The following is a 16,833-nucleotide window of genomic DNA, read 5'->3' as shown; positions in this document are numbered from 1 at the left end:
ACACATGCAAGTATCAAAAGGAGAGTCACAGCATGCATGCATGCATTGTAATTAATGCATCGGTAAACGCAAATTATTGAAATATATCGAGTGCAGTGCTTTGATGTGTCGTGTCAACTTGTACATCAACGAGAAGTTTGATTATCCTCTCCCTCGCGGACTTAACTGCACCTGCCTTTGGCTGTATGACAGGTTGGCCACACACCTGTCGGGCCCACCTGTCATACACGCAAAGGCAGGAGCGTCCCTCCCTTGCCCATGAGCGTGGTGGCTGGCAAGACTAGGAGAAGCTTTCGCTACACGCTCTCCCTCCTGCACGCGGTGGACATGCAGCAGTTCAATCGGTGTCAGATGGCTAGAAGCGTACTGTAGTACTCCTCCAGTGCAGTAGTGCTCCATCATTGTTCGACTTCCCAAAGAGGCAAAGAGCCAAGCGCAGCCCGGACGCTCGTGTGGCAGTTTCATGTGTAGAGTAGTCTAGGACAGCGTGTACCGTGCCTGTAAGCTTAAAATCGTTGGGGTCGGCTCCATGCTATGTGGTCGTCTCAAAGTTTTTTTAAAAAAATTTAAAATAGTCTTATGGCCCTACCTGACACCCTGGTGATTGTAGTTTGCACGCTCATCTGGTCAAGACGGGAATATATATTTTAATTTGTTTTTTTTGAAAAGGGGGGACTCCCCGGCCTCTGCATTAGAACGATGCATATGACCACATATATTTTAATTTGTGGTGGGTAAATGTTAGAGGTTGCAGCAAATATATTGTACACTGCGGGTCTTTCAGCCAAGTTTAGAGGCAAGCATGTGGGGCCAGTGCTATGATGTGTCACGTCAACTTGTACAACGAGGAGAATGATTTTACTACACGCCTTCTCCCTCACCCATGCGCGTGGTTGCTCGCAAACAAGGACAGGCTTTTGCTTAGTAGTACTTCTACAACAAGCTATCCATCCCGCTCATGGTGGACGGACATGCTGCAGTGGATTCGACACTGTAGAAGCAGTAGTAGTAACATCATTGTTCGTCTTCTCGAAGAGGTGAAGAGCCAAGCGCAAACTGAACGTTGCAGTTGCGAACATTGGAGCACGCATATAGCCAGGCTCTTGCATGAGACAAAATTGCTATGTGAGCCCACTATGGTACTAGTACGTACAACTACTTGCTAGTATAGCCCCACCACTCCAATCCATCTACTCCCAAGTCTCTGCGCAACACTGCTCACTCCAATCCAAGACCAAGTGACCAGAAGCCACAAGCACCTATGGAGGCGATGGACGCGAGCGGCAGTCGGCTGTGCCAAATCATCCATGGCGCCGGCCTGCGGCCCCGCACCATGCAGCATTTCCAGTCGCCGGCATCGTTCATGCGGTCATCGCCACCGAGGGAGGAAACCCACAGCTGCCGGAGGGGCCCGTGCCGTTCTCTCCGACACAGCGCCGGCTCGGGAGGTCCTCCGACCCTTCTTCCTCCCTGCCGTATTGTCCGCAGATCTGACCTGCCGCCGCCGACATCCCGGTGACCCTCAGGTATAAGTTCTTCGAAAGCGGCCTTGCTCTACTGCCCCAGCTCCCCACGTGTCTGCATGTGCATATTTTTCTACTCCCATCAGCTCTTCCAAAGACACCTAAATTTTTAGTATTATTAGAGGTAAAGCTACTTCATGCATTCGAATCTAGGGCTTTGTTCAAACAACGAAGAAAGGGGGGGAGTTGTAGCATGAATCTAGGACTTGATTCAATGAGGAAATAATAAGGTGAAAGTAGTAGAGACCGGATACCCAACGGTCTCTTGGTTGAAAAGGGAAATAATGGAAAAACGCAGTACAAACTGGATAAAGAAGAGATCTATTATTGGTTGAAAAATGATAGAAAGTGGCGGCTGGTGGACAAGTCAACAGAGTATGTCCAGGATTAGATTTGCTGCCATCACATAGTAAAAGGTCTCCAGGATTAGATTTGCTGCCCTCACATAGTAAAAGGTCTCAGGATTAGATTTGCTGCCCTCACATAGTAAAAGGTCTCAGGATTAGATTTGCTGCCCTCACATAGTAAAAGGTTTCCATGATTAGATTTGCTGCCCTCACATAGTAAAAGGTCTCCAGGATTAGATTTGCTGCCCTCACATAGTAAAAGGTCTCCAGGATTAGATTTGCTGCCCTCACATAGTACAAGGTATCCAGGATTAGGTTTGCTGCCCTCACATAGCATGAACAAACTCGGCATCACCACTTTATGCCTCCTTGTAGGTACATTGTGCTGATGCGTCCACTGTCGCAGTCCTTATACCAACCTTTTGCTGTTGTTAATGTAAGGGCACATGTAAAATGAAGAGATCACACTGTTACCTTAGGGACATGTCTAACCAGTGTTATTGTTAATCTAATGACTCCAGTGATAAGATGCAATTAAACTGTGTTACAAATGGCATTCCTGCTGTTTTCCCCAGTATGATAAGTAAGTTGCTCCTTTACGCTGCTGAGTTTCCTGGTGTCCCCATGGTCCCATGCCCTTAAACCAACTCTTTAGCTGATGTTGATTTAGTGTGTTTGGTAAACAAGCAATGCCACCATTAAAGTAATCCCATATTTGAGGAATCTCATTGTTGATCGTAATGCTTCTGGTAACATGAAGCATTGCTGACGTTTTAAAATTTCTACTGTCCTTGTGTGATTGCCATGAACATAATTAAAATGCTTCTTTTCATTTTGTATGTGTTTCGTATATTCTTATTGACCAACAATTGTTTACTTTCTATCTTTTTGTGCAGATAGGGATATCCATTTCACCTTGTTGCTATTGTGACCTTTTGGTGAACTGCACAAAACACTTTTTTTGGAATGAGTGTCTTGTGCAGTTCAACTAAAATGTCACGTGGGCAACATCTCTCAATTTTGGTGGAACTGCACAAAATGGTGATTGGAGTTTCCAAAATCTCCGTCAAGTTCTGCTGGTAATCTCGTGCAACATTTTATTAGCCTTTGCAAGATGGAGTTGTCACTATCACCATAATGACACTTTATTTTAGTGGAACTGCACAAAAGGATAAGAAAATTATAGTTGCACCTTACATGAGCCGGACAGCCAACCTTAATGTTCCTCAATTTTAGTGCAACTACTAAAGAAGAACCTGCCAGCTCACAAGAGCAAGTACTTCTTGCTAGCTGAATGATGCAATCTTTGCTTCATTTCAGGTGAACTGCACAAAAAGGCGCATGAATTGAATCATGGAACTCCAGGCAGACCTCATCCAAGTAGAGCTGGAGGTTGAGTTCAAGGAGGCCGCTATTAAAGCAAAATCATGCTCTCCTGTCTCCTTGTTTGTGCTATGCAAACATGCTGTGCAAACAGGAATACTCAACTACAGATGTTGTGACAGTCAAGAGCATTCGCCAAGTTCTTCGATTGTATGACATGGCTAGCCAAGATGGTTTTAATCCCGATATTCACTTTATCAATAGGCTCTAATGGGTTGGTTCTGAATATTTGCAAGCTGGGAATCAGTGAGATGTGTATGCATCTTTGTTGTACTTATTATTTGAATCTTATTTGTTGGTTCTAAATCTTGCAAGATGGGAATCAATGAGATGTGTAGGCATCTTTGTTGTTCTTATTATTTGGATCTTATTTGTTGGTTCTGAATCTTGCAAGCTGGGAATCAATGAGATGTGTAGGCATCTTTGTTGTACTTATTATTTGGATCTTATTTGTTGGTTCTGAATCTTGCAAGCTGGAAAACACGACATGATGATGCAGAGGACAAGAACCATAACAAACAGTTCAAACTTGGTAGTATTATCTTTGTGAAAGTGCGACAAATGTGCCGATCGTGTGCATCCTGAGAATAATAATTCTAATTGTTGTGCATGTTGATCCTGTGGCACTGATAGAACGAGCGAATGCATTGCTTGTTTTAAGTATAATTTCTATTAAAGCTAATTAAATTTAAGTAAAGTGACCACTAACTCCTGTTATTACAATACCAATATAGACCCGCTCGTGAACGGACATGTGGCCGAGGGTGCATCTTCTGCCGGGCGTGCAGCGGACGAGGGTGGGGTAGTAACTGTTGTCGCCTGTACACACTCAGCTTACTGTTGAATCCAGTTCCCCAAGAGCTGAAAAACGAACTGCTGCCGCCGCCTACACACTCGTTCACTCGAAGAGACTCCAATGACGATCCGAGAGGTGAGCCTGCAGGATATGTACTTCAGCAAGGAGTTCCCCTTTGAGTTCGCCGTTCAGTCCTATGGCTGCACCAAGTTGAATGTGATGTACACCAATGATACAGACTCGGTGAAGCTCTGCCTTGCCTCAGTCCTATGGCTGCACCAGGTTCTGGAGCATTCACCCGTTTCATCGGCAGCGCCGATTGCACCTTCGCTATTGTGGAGAGAAGGAAGAACGCGACGATTCGGCCATCTGGTGCAACAAGCTTGTCGACATCCAAAAGCAATACAAGATCATCAGCAATGGGCAGGAGAAGGACTCCGTGGTTGACCTCGCTAAGACCATCATCGACCCCTGATACGCCAACATGAAAGAAGACGACCTGAACACATGGGAGGTACCTCTGAATCTAGCCCACATAACCTACACGGCCAAGGACGCATACGCATGCTATGAAATGTACAGGCAGATCTTGGACATGAGGGCGTGTCTGCTTCCCGTAACCGACGAGTACACGGACAGCCGCAGCGTCATGATCAAGCGTGCCAGGAAGGTCTAGATGTTGTACTTTATCTGTTTATAAGCACCTTTATCATCTGAGTGTTTCATGCATTAGCCTATGTGTCGTAATTATCTGTTTTATCCGAAATATTTCTTTTAAGAACCCATTAACATGATTGCTTTTTTAGTGGCTATTTGCTTATGTATGTAAACTAGTTCACTTGTCCGTAAAAAAAACTAGTTCACTCGGCTGCCGTGCTTTGAATCTCCTTCCTCCCAACATATTCCCCTCCTCAGGTGGACCCCGTAGGTCTCTGAATTTTCTCCCACTTTCTTTTTCGATGTAAACTGAGTTTTCTCCCAGTACTTCCCCCTAGAACCAACTCAATTGTCCCACGTCTAGCCTAAAAAATAATAATACCCCATGTACTATTAACTCATCAAACTAAAATGATATTTTATTTCGTAAGTTGAAAGTTCTTACAAAATAATAATAATAATTGTTTATATATAACTTGGCAAGTTAACTCCTAGTGATTGCGTACATAAGCTTGCAAAGATTTTACTGACGTGCAATCATGTGTTTATGTTTTTATAACATTTCTACGTCTAGCCCAACATGATATTTTCACCAAGCCTAGCAAGTCCACGGATTTTGAGAAAAATGCAAATGGGATTTAAACGGGCTGCATAGATGCTACATCATTGTTTCACCCAGCCCACCAAATGGACTAAAAAACAAAGGGACTAGCTGACATGTGGGCCAGTAGGTCGAAGCCTAAGAAGGCGTTGGTTTCACACACAACGGCCAGCATTCTTCTTCAATCTCTCGTCTTCTTGCTCCAGCCGCCCAAAGCAGCGCCGGTCGTGCCGTGTGCTCCTGCCTCTCGTGGCCGGCTGTGATGCCGCGGAGGCCTCATCGCCCCCTACTACTCCCACCGCTGGCCTAGGGTATCCCTCTACTCACCCACACCCCCTGTTATTCTGCGGCGACGGCAGCCTCACGCCGTAGCCAAACTAGTGAACCCTCGTACTCCTCTCCGCGTGGGCATCCACTGCCGCGTCTTCCCCGGCTCCGCGTCGTCCCGTTCCTAGGCCTCGCTGTCGTCCACCGCCTTGGTGCTCTCGGCGCGGCGTGGTCAATGTGGTCAACGACTGACTTCCATCGGAAGAGTACTGTACGTGGAGAGGCTAACAGTTGGGTCCACGGCCACAGCCCAGCTTTTTGTGATTTGCCAAGTAAGTCGCTTTGTCAGGCCTGTTGGGCTGCAAATCTTTCAAAACGAGGAGAGCTTCATTCGGCTGGCCGACAAAATGGCCTATCAGTAATGAGAAATGGGCTGTACATTTTTAAAACACATCAAACCGGCAATTAGTTTCAAATATATTTTTTTCATTTCGAGATTTTAAATTACATTAATTTTTATGCGTGGAGAATTTGTTGGATTTTATATTGATATACATTTATTTTCAAAATCAGTTTGAATGTGAGTCGAAATTTCGGGATTAAAAACAGTTCGGACCGCACCGAAATATGCAAAATTTCGTATAATTTTTTAACCGTGGCCACAATATGGGCTGTAATGCTAACAAAAAGAATATGGGCTCCAAAAAAACCTTATGAATTAGCAAATGGGCTGTAAATTATTAGAAATAGTGGCAGATGGGCTGTATGCTATTTTCCACAGATTTGAGGCTTTCCTAAAAAAGGTTGACGCACAAGCAGTGACTGTTGGATGTCCATCGAACGACCGTCGTGCTTCTTCAATCTCTGCTCTTCTGCTCCGGCCGCTCAAACAAGCGCCAGCGGGACTGCCTGCTCCCTCCTCCCCGCGGCCGGCTGTGCTGCCGCGCAGGCCTCACCGCCCCACTATACTCCCATCGCTGGCCTAGCCATCCCTCTACTCACCCACACCTGCTGTTATTCTCCGGCGACGGCAGACGAACCAGTAAACCCTCGTACAGTCGTACTCCCCTCCACGTGGGGAACAACTACCGAGTCTTCCCTGCCTCCATGTCGTTCCCTTCCTAGGCCTCCCTGTCGTCCACCGCCCTGGTGCTCTCGGCGCGGCTTGGTCAACGTGGTCAACGACCGACGTGCATCTGAAGTGGACTGTACGTGGAGAGACCGACAGCTGGGTCCACGGCTGCATGCAAGGAAACGCCTCCTTGTTACGCGCAAAATAATGATTCCTCCACCTGACATCAAGGACCCACCGAAAGGGCCTCTGTATTTTGCAAAAAAAAGTTACCGCCGCTGACAGCTCGGACCCACCAGCTATATCTTCGCACGCAAGGAAGTGCCTCCTTATTACGCACAAAAAATGAATACTCCCCCTGTTAGCTGGGACCCAATATAGTGGCAGGCTGACTTGTGGGCCTACTAAGTTGACGGGGACGGAGGGCTTTGTCAACTTAGTCAATATGCACGATTCTAGCTCCAGTGACCGTACAATGTCCATCCAGCGGCCATAGTGCTTCTGTAACCTCTGGTCTTCTTGCTCCAGCCGCCCAAACCAGCGCTGGTCGTGCCTCATGGTCCTGCCTATCGTGGCCGGCTGCGATGCGGCGGAGGCCTCACCGCCCCCTACTACTCCCACCGCTGGCCAGGCCATCCCTCTACTCACCCACACCCCCTGTTATTCTGCAGCGACGGCAGCCTCACACCGCAGCAAACCAGTGAACCCTCGTACTCCTCTACGCGTGGGCATCCACTGCCGTGTCTTCCCCAGCTCCGCGTCGTCCCCTTCCTAGGCCTCACCGTCGTCCACCGCCCTGGTGCTCTCGGCGCGGCGTGGTCAACGTTGTCAAGGAACGGCTTTCATCGGACGTGGACTGTATGTGGAGAGGCTGATAGCTGGGTCCATGGCCGCGGCAAGGAAGTGCCTCCTTATTGCGTGCAAAATAATTATTCCTCCACCTGACAGTGGGGACCCACCGGACGGGCCACCGTATTTCACGAAAAAAACGTTTGTCCCTGACTGCTGGGACCCACCAGCTACATCTTCGCACACAATGAAGTGCGTCCGGGCAAAAAAAAACGATTCGGCCCCCTGACTGCTGGGACCCACCAGCTACATCTTCGCAGGCAAGGAAGTGCCTGACAGTCGGGACCCACCTGGTCATAGCGTACGTAGCGTTGTCATTCTGGTCGCGAACGTGTATGTACATATATACTGGTGGATGTAAAGGCGCGCACGTGTCGTAGTAGAGGCGCGCACGTAGCATGTACACGTGCGTACAGTGGCCGGGGTGCAAGAAATAAAATACGGCCACGTATGTGTACATACGGGCAGGGTCTCGAACGCCTACTTGCGCATACGTACGGCCAGGGCTCGTATACATGGCTGGGTCGGAACGGAGAAACAGCGTCATCGTCATGTTCATGGGGAGGAAACGGAATGCGTCGTGTTCATCGGGAGGCAACGGAACGCATGGGAGCCAACCGGCTGGGTCGGAACGGAATGCGTGGTCGTGCTCATCAGGAGGGCTTGGACGGAACAGGCGATGGAAACGAGGCCTGGCGTACCGCACAACGAAGGAAACAGACCTCCTGCGTTCGGAACGGGGTCCTGTTGATCGGGAGGGGTCTGGCGTACCACAAAACGGAGGAAACGGACCTCCTACGGTCGAAACGGGGGTCTTGTTGATCGGGAGGGGTGTGGCATACCGCAAAACGGACGAAACAGACTTGTGTTGGAGCGCTACGGTCGAAACAGGGGTCCTGTTCATCGGGAGGGGTGTGGCGTACCGCAAAACGGGACTCCACGGGATACTGTTCATCTCCACCGTCTTCCTCCTCCAGCCTCCACGGGCTACTGTTCATCCAGCCTCCACCGCGCGCTACTCCACCGGCTACTATGTATCCAGCCCTCCACCACACCACGGGGTCCTGTTCATCCAGAGGAAATGCCACCGCTCACTGTTCATCCACCCCCCGCAACGCTCACTGTTCATCCCAGAGGCAACATTGATCGACTTCAGTTAGCAGCAGTAGCGAAGGAATCGCTCGATCGGGTTCAGTTAACAGCCATCGATCGATCGCTCGGGTTCAGTAACGTGTAGCCTGCAGTGCAATCACTCGGGTTCAGTTAGAGCCCAATGCCTCGCTCGGGTTCAGTTAGAGCCAACGCCTCGCACACACGCGTGTACGTGTACGAGAGAAACATGCATCACTCGGCCCCAGATCTCCCACCGTAACCGAGAACTCCCCGTAATTTTCCTCCCCCTCGCTTCTACCACGGTTTTTCCGTCATGGACAACCCAAAGAATGTCATGCAGCTGTGTCTCCAGCCTGCCCAGGACGAAAAGCCCATTTTCTGTCATGATTTTTTGTCATAGAAGTAGGAGCCCACCACATCTATGATGATACCGGGTTTTGTCACAATTATCATCATAGAAGTGTCATATGTATGACAGAAAAAAATTTCGTTCGGCCCAAAATGTCACGGATGTGTATTTTTTTTGTAGTGCCTCCCTCTAGCTGATGCCCTCACCGCAATCTCAAGGCTTAGCGTGTCGAACTCGCAAAGCAAAGGGACACAAGATTTATACTGGTTCGGGCCACCGATGTGGTGTAATACCCTACTCTAGTGTGGTGTGGTGGATTGTGTCTTGGGCTGAGGATGAACAGTTACAAGGGAAGAACAGCCTCCTGAGGAGAGGTGCTCTTGTGCTTGGTCAGTTGATGTGGTAGAGGATCGTCCCCCTTCTAAGGTGGTGGCTAGTCCTATTTATAGTGGCCCGGGTCCTCTCCCCAAATATCAGGCGGGAAGGGATCCCACAATGGCCAATTTGATGGGGGACAACTAGTACAAGCTATCCTGTCAAAAGATGGTCTTCGCCTGCCAAAGGCTCTGGTGATGACGCCGTCCTGCGCTCCACGGTGACCTCCGTCCTGCCGGTCTTGGTCTTGTTGCACCGATATGGAAACCTTTGCTTGATGCCTCGGGATTCCGCACTTACGCTTGCCTCTTTAGCACCAAAGAGGAAAAGAGGACACTGCATGCGCTGGCGCCCGCCTAGTGCCCGCCTGGCCTTGGTCGTCATGGCTTGCATCACAGAAACCTCGTGAGGTGCCCCTTTCCTTGATCTCTCCGCCCCTCGCGAGCCAGCCTGGTGGCGCCGCCCCGAGGAGGTCTTGCATCGTCCGCCTCGCGAGGCTTGGCCCCTCGCGAGGGTCTTGAGTGTTTGCTGGTGAAGATGGGCCGTACAGGCCCGCTGGTGGAGCCATGCCATGGGCCGCAGGCACGCAAGTATGGGGACCCCCGTTCCCAGGATGCTGACAGTAGCCCCCGGGCCCAAGGAGCGCTCGATCTTGGCTTCGAAGCAAAGACAAGGGGCAAGCGCAGAGCGCCGCGGGTCCCAACAGCCCGCGGCCTTGTTTGATGGGTGGCGGTTGCTTGGACGTGGGCGTCTCTACTTCCCCATGCTGCCTCGACAACTGCCCGACTTGACGTGTCCCTGCTGCATGCAGGAAAAGGTCATTATTACCTTAGATCATGGAGACCAGTGGTTGGCCTCCCCTTGGCTATAAATATGCGGGGGAGCGGAGCCCCCATCACCCATCTCTTCCTCCGCTCCTCCCGCTCCTTCTTCTTCCTTGCTTCCTTGCTAGCAGCGACACTCATGGCACCGGCGAAGAGGTTCTCGGCCGCAGAGAAGGGGAAGGGCTAACAGGAAGGGCCGGCAAAGAGGTTCTTAGTCGCAGAAAAGGGAAAGGCCCGCCAGGAGGGGCCTGGCTTGCCGCCACACAAGAGGGGGCGTGGTCGCCCATGCAAGCATGCCGCGACCCCCACCGTGGCTCCTCGCGGCAGCGGCGGCGCCTCCCCGCGTAGCGGGAGTCGCCCTGGTCGTGGCATTCCCGTTGATGAAGTGAGGCGCGCCATGGTTGTGCGGCCTCCTCGGCCGTGCTTCCATTCGATGGAGGTGATGCCGTAGTTCATCGTGTGGTCGGAGAACCCGGCTGGCACCTGGCTTCAGCTCCCGCGGTTCTTTTCGGCGAACTGCCGCCCGCAGGTCCAGGCGGTCTTTGGCTCCAGGCGGACGGTTGCTGCAGCAAGGCTTCGTTGGTCATGGTGGAGGTTTCCGCCGTGGGCAACGCAACCCTGGCCCACAGCTGGCAGACGTTTGCCCGCGCGCATGGACTGGGCAGGCGGTGTGCCCTCCACTTCAAGTACGACAGCAACGCGACCCTCTACGTGAGGGTATTCGGGGAAGATGGTCGCCACGTCGGGTGCTGCCCCGAGGACAACGACGGCGACGAGGTTCTCGGCCTTGGCGATGGTCGTGACAAGGAGGAAGGTGGCTTCGACCTCGGCGCTGGCCGTGACTCGTCCAGCTACGATGGCTCCTCCTCCAGTGACAGCTCCAGCAGCAGTGGCTATGACCAACCGCCACGCCCGTTTCGAGGGTGGCAGCGGGTTGTCTCGTCACCGCGCTCAAGTGAAGCGCGAGGAGGGGTCTGGCTGAGCCCAGGGGAGCACCATGGGTCCGTCCTCGCGAACTGCTGCGGGGGCACACGCCACTTTTGTTTTGTTTTTTTCCTTCCTGCATTTAAGAAGAAACAATTATGGGCCCTGCAGGGGTGTGTAATGAACCATGATTTCCAAGTTGCTATGTTATGTTTATCAACCCTGCGTCGTGTTGTGGTACCAAAGTTTTATGTAGGCGTGTAGAGATAACTTAGCTTGATGTGTCTGAAGTAGTTTCCACCTCGTGCGGCGTGCATTTCTCAGTGCCTAGCGAGGCCTCCTTTCCTCGCGAGGGTGCCTAGGAACTACAAAAATTCGTTAGGAGACTCTTATTCTTCCGAATCCTGGTCACAGGCGCCGCCGGCCATGACCCATCGCTTCGTATCACGGTACCCGAGGGGCACGGATTGAGAGAGGTGTGCCAGCTTGCGGGCTCGACCGAGGGTGCCTCATGAAGAATAGGAAAAACATTCATGAGGGCACTTGTCCAGCCCCCTTGCGAGGCATGCCAGGGAGAGCATGGAGCAAAAGAAAGATCCAAGGAAGAACAGAGGAAAAAGCGTCCGAACCAAGACAGCAAGAAAAAACAGAATGCGAACTTCCATTAATAAAAAGGGGCAAGCCCACTACAGAAAGCAAATAAAAAGTCGCGTCCGGCACCTAGTCTAGTCTTCTCACCAGCGCGGAGAAGTGCTGCCACTAAGACGTGGGAGGGAGCCCCGAGGCCCGAGGGCGGCACTCTTGAGACTCCGGGGCGTGTACAGCCCCACTCATTATTATGTGAGAGTGTCAGGAGCAGAGACCTTCACAGGAACGGGGCCTTGCTTCACAGGCGTTGGGCCTTGCTTCACGGGTAGAACTTTCGGAGGTGCTGGATGTTCCAGGCGTTCTGGATGGGGATCCCGTCCTGTGTCTCTAGGCGCGCGGCGCTAGGCCTGGAGACACGGGCGATCCTAAACGGGCCCTCCCACACAGGCGAGAGCTTGTGTAACGCCCTCGATGTGGCTATATCTCCCACGTGTCGAAGCACGACTTAGATGCATAACTGCATTGAAAGCAATGTCGCAAGTGAGGTAATCTTCACAACAACCCATGTAATACATTAAGGGAAAAGGATACATAGTTGGCTTACAATCGCCACTTCACACAATTACATGAATGAAACATTACATCATCCTGGTACACACAAGGTCCGACTACGGAACCAAAATAAAATAAGACTACCCCAAATGCTACACAGATCCCCGGTCGACCCCAACTGGGCTCCACTACTGATCAACTAGAATGAAACAACACAAAGGACACGATCTTCAATGAGCTCCTCCTTGAGCTTGATTGCGTCACCTGCTCGGTAACCTCGGCACCTGGAAGCTGGTTTTGGAAGTAACTATGAGTCATGGGGACTCAGCAATCTCCCACCCTCACGATCAAGACTATTTAAGCTTATAGGAAGGGTAAAAGGTATGAGGTGGAGCTGCAGCAAGCGACTAGCATATATGGTGGCTAACATACGCAAATGAGAGCGAGAAGAGAAGGCAAGGCATGGTCGAGAAAACTATGATCAAGAAGCGATCCTATAACAACCTACATCAAACATAACTCCAACACCATGTTCACTTCCCGGACTCCGCCGAGAAGAGACCATCACGGTTACACACGCGGTTGATGCATTTTACTTAAGATAAGTTTCAGGTTTTCTACAACCGGACATTAACAAATTCCCATCTGCCCATAACCACGGGCACGGCTTTCGAAAGTTCAATCCCTGCAGGGGTGTCCCAACTTAGCCCATCACAAGCTCTCACGGTCAACGAAGGATATTCCTTCTCCCAAGACAATCCGATCAGACTCGGCATCCCGGTTACGAGACATCCTCGACAATGGTAAAACTAAACCAGCAACACCGCCCGAATGTGCCGACAAATCCCGATAGGAGCTGCACATATCTCGTTCTCAGGGCACACTCAGATGAGCCAGACGTCGGGTAGGCCAGCCCAGAGTTGCCCCTGGTAGCCCCGGACATCGCTCAGTTGGACCAACACTTAGAGAAGCACTGGCCCGGGGGGGTTAAAAATAAAGATGACCCTTGAGTCCGCGAAACCCAAGGGAAAAGGCTAGGTGGCAAATGGTAAAACCAATGTTGGGCATTGCCGGAAAAGTTTTATTCAAGGCGAACTGTCAAGGGGTTCCCATTATAACCCAACCGTGTAAGGAACGCAAAATCCGGGAACATAACACCAATATGACGGAAACTAGGGCGGCAAGAGTGGAACAAAACACTAGGCATAAGGCCAAGCCTTCCACCCTTTACCAAGTATATAGGTGCATTAAGATAAACAAGATAATATTATGATATCCCAACAATAAACAATGTTCCAACAAGGAACGATCTTCAGTCTCCACCTGCAACTAGCAACGCTATAAGAGGGGCCGAGCAAAGCGGTAACATAGCCAAACAACGATTTTCTAGGACATGGTGGGTTAGAGGTTTGACATGGCAATATGGGAGGCATGATAAGCAAGTGGTGGGTATCGTAGCATATGCATAGCAAAAGAGCGAGCATCTAGCAAGCAAAGATAGAAGTGATTTCGAGGGTATGGTCATCATTCCTGAGATCCCGCAAGGAAGAAGAACGAGTCCATGAACAAGACAAACAAACGTAGTCGAACGAATCCTCACAATTGCAACATTATCGAAACCAACCCGAAGAAGCAACACCGGAAAGGAGCAAACAACATAGTAAACAACCATCACATAAACATGGCATGATGCACAAACAATTATGATGCATGTCTAGTTTAATGAGGCATGGCATGGCAAAGTGCACAAACAACACTACAAGTTAAGTGGAGCTCAATATGCATCGGGATGCATATTGACAAAACACCACATTCCATTATTTAGTTCGATCTCGTTATGTACCCTACAATATTAAATGTTCTTAACATGGCAAGGGGTGAAGCAAAGAAAACTACATATCTAGGCAAGTTTAAATGAGGTCGGAACAACAAACAACAAATCCAAAAAATCCTCATATGCATATATTAGGTTTGGTACTGTTTTGCCCTAAACACAATTGTAGAGTTATTAAACATGTAAAGTGACGCCACCATGTTAAACTAGGCATTTTTCTACCCCATTTACATATAAAGTTTATTAAATTCCGAGTTACGGTTATTTAGTTATGAAATAAATCATTTTAGCATGGCATCAGAGCAAATTTAACCAAACAACATTTTAAACATACATGAAAGTTGCATATTATGAAACTAGACAAGATTCTAAGCAACTTTCATATTAAGTTTGATTAATACCGATGAACGGTTGATTAGTTATTAAATGCATGAATCCTGAGGGTTTTTCTGCAAAACAAGCAAACTCTGGAAATTAGACAAATTCGCAGCGGGGAAAAAAAGACACCTCGGGCCGAATCTGAGATTGGGCCCAATAGAAGGAAAACAACAACAAAAACAAAACAAAAAAGAAAGAAGGGGCGCTTGGGTATGGCCTCACCCCGTGGGCCTGGCCCAGTTGATGGAGAGGCCTGGCAGGGGCGCGCGGCTCATGGGCTGGAGGGGCGGATGCTGCAGCGTTGGGCCGGCTGGATCTGGGATTTCAACGCGAGGCGAGCGAGCTGCTCCTTCTCGTAACTGAAGAACGGACACAACTGTAGCAAGTTCAGGGCGACGAACGGCGGGAACGATTGCCGGCGATGTGGGACTTGGGTGCGACGCTGGAGATGGCGGGGCTCCCGGTGACGAGGACAAGGCGAGGAGTGAAATCAGGCAGAGGCAACCAGACACTTGGCGCGGGCGGGAGGCTCTGCGCGGGGTTATGGGGCTCCGGCGGCAGGGAGGCGGACCCGATGGAGCTCGTGCCTGAAGAAGACGGGCGGCGGCCATGCTTGAAGAAGGGATCGGGGACGGGGCACCCAGGTAAGGATCCGGCCAGTGAAGCTGTGGAGGCGCGCCAGCGTCGAGGTGTGGCGAGACGCGGGCGTCCTCCTCTGCTCAAAGCAGAGGCCGGAACTGTCGTTGGCGGCGCGCCGGAAGTTGACAACGGCGAGGAGCAGCAAGAATGGGGGTCTGACAACGGGATGGTGACGGCTCGGCTCTTGTACAGCAACACAACGCGGTGGTGACTCCTGCGAGGCAGAGAGGCAGGCGTCGGGCCTCCAGGTTCAGTATTTGGGACGGGACGGAGGAAGCCAGCGGCGGCTGCTGCTTGCGACACGGCGTCCACGGCTGCTCCTGCAGCAAGAAGAGAATGAGGGAGAGATGCCGTGAGAGAGAGCTACAGAAGGAGAAAGGGGAACGAGAGGGAAGGGTGAAGGCACGCCTGATTCGGTGCTCCGACGAGATGCTTGCGGAGCCGGAGGAGCTAAGGATGCCGATGCCTCACGGGCTGTGCGGGGACGAGGAGGCGCGTCCTCGGGCGGCTGCGGAGAGAGCGCAGGCAGAGGAGCTTGGGAGCGACGACCAGGGTCTCGGGCGGAGGATGGTGGTAGGCTGTTGTGATAGGCGGCGCTGAAAACCAGGGAAGTGGTCGGGGAATTGAATCGGGAGGAGATCCCGAGGGGAAGCGAGAGAGTGGCGGCGGCGGCTGCGGGAAAGGATGGATGGGACGGCTAGGTTTTAGGGTTAGTTAGGCTGAATATATAGCAAGGATTTTTGGTCAGGGCTAAAAGGACCCTCCGACCGCAATTGGACAATCGTGACTAAAATAGCTAGGGAGTCCAAATACAAAAACGGTGATGTTTTGTAAATGTTTGGGGATGTTCCGGATCCAACGGTGACGAAAGTCCGGTTCGGGTCCGGGACAGCTATCGGAGGTGTGCGCGAGGAGAGCCGTGGGCTGACGAGAGAGGTTAGGTTGGACCTGACGGTAGGTAATGGGCTGTGTAGATGGTCTAGAGAGGAAAGAGAGGGAAAGCCCGGCAACAGTTTTCGGAGGCCGAAAACGTCCGCCGTTACACCGGCTATACTGCCGCTATAGTTATCCGTTGGGGCGTCAAACGGACTCCGAACGCGATGAAACTTGACAGGCGGCCTGCCTACAACATAAAAACACCGCATGCCAACTTTCAACCCATTAAGAGATCATTTTACGGCCACTTATAAAATAATATTTCGGACGTGCCGCAGGCGCGTGCAAGTGTGGTTGGACTCAGAACGGACAACAGACGGAACTGGGGAAACCCGTACGGATGCAAGTTTCGAAAACATGATGATGCAATGCACATGATGACATGACAAGATGCAACACGCAAGTGAATGACATGGCAACGACGGTGAAATAACTGGAGGACACCTGGCACATCGGTCTCGGGGCGCTACAGCTTGTGCAGCCCTTCCCTAGAGAGCACCCGCCTTAGGACGAGATCGCCCACCTCGAGCGTCCTGGAGCGGACGCTGCGACAGTGGTACTGTCGCAGCGCCTACTGGTACCTTGCCGCTCAGAGCGAGGCTTCACGGCGGCGTTCCTCCCCCAGCACGAGGTCCATCCCCCACAAGGCGTCCTGCTGCGTGTCATCAAACGCCAGGACCCACGCAGAGCGACGCTTAACCTCGTGAGGGAGAACCGCTTTTGCTCCGTAGACGAGGAAGAACGGGGTCTCGCCTGTTGGCTTGGTGGCGGTGGTGCGGATGGACCATAACATTGACTGGAGCTCGTCGTGCCAGCCCTGCCGCAA

This window comes from Triticum urartu, chromosome 2A (assembly GCF_056163025.1).
Source record: "Triticum urartu cultivar PI428250 chromosome 2A, HENAU_Tu73, whole genome shotgun sequence".
Lineage (NCBI taxonomy): Eukaryota > Viridiplantae > Streptophyta > Magnoliopsida > Poales > Poaceae > Triticum > Triticum urartu.
The sequence above is the reverse complement of the archived record's forward strand: the minus strand, read 5'-3'. Positions refer to the sequence as shown.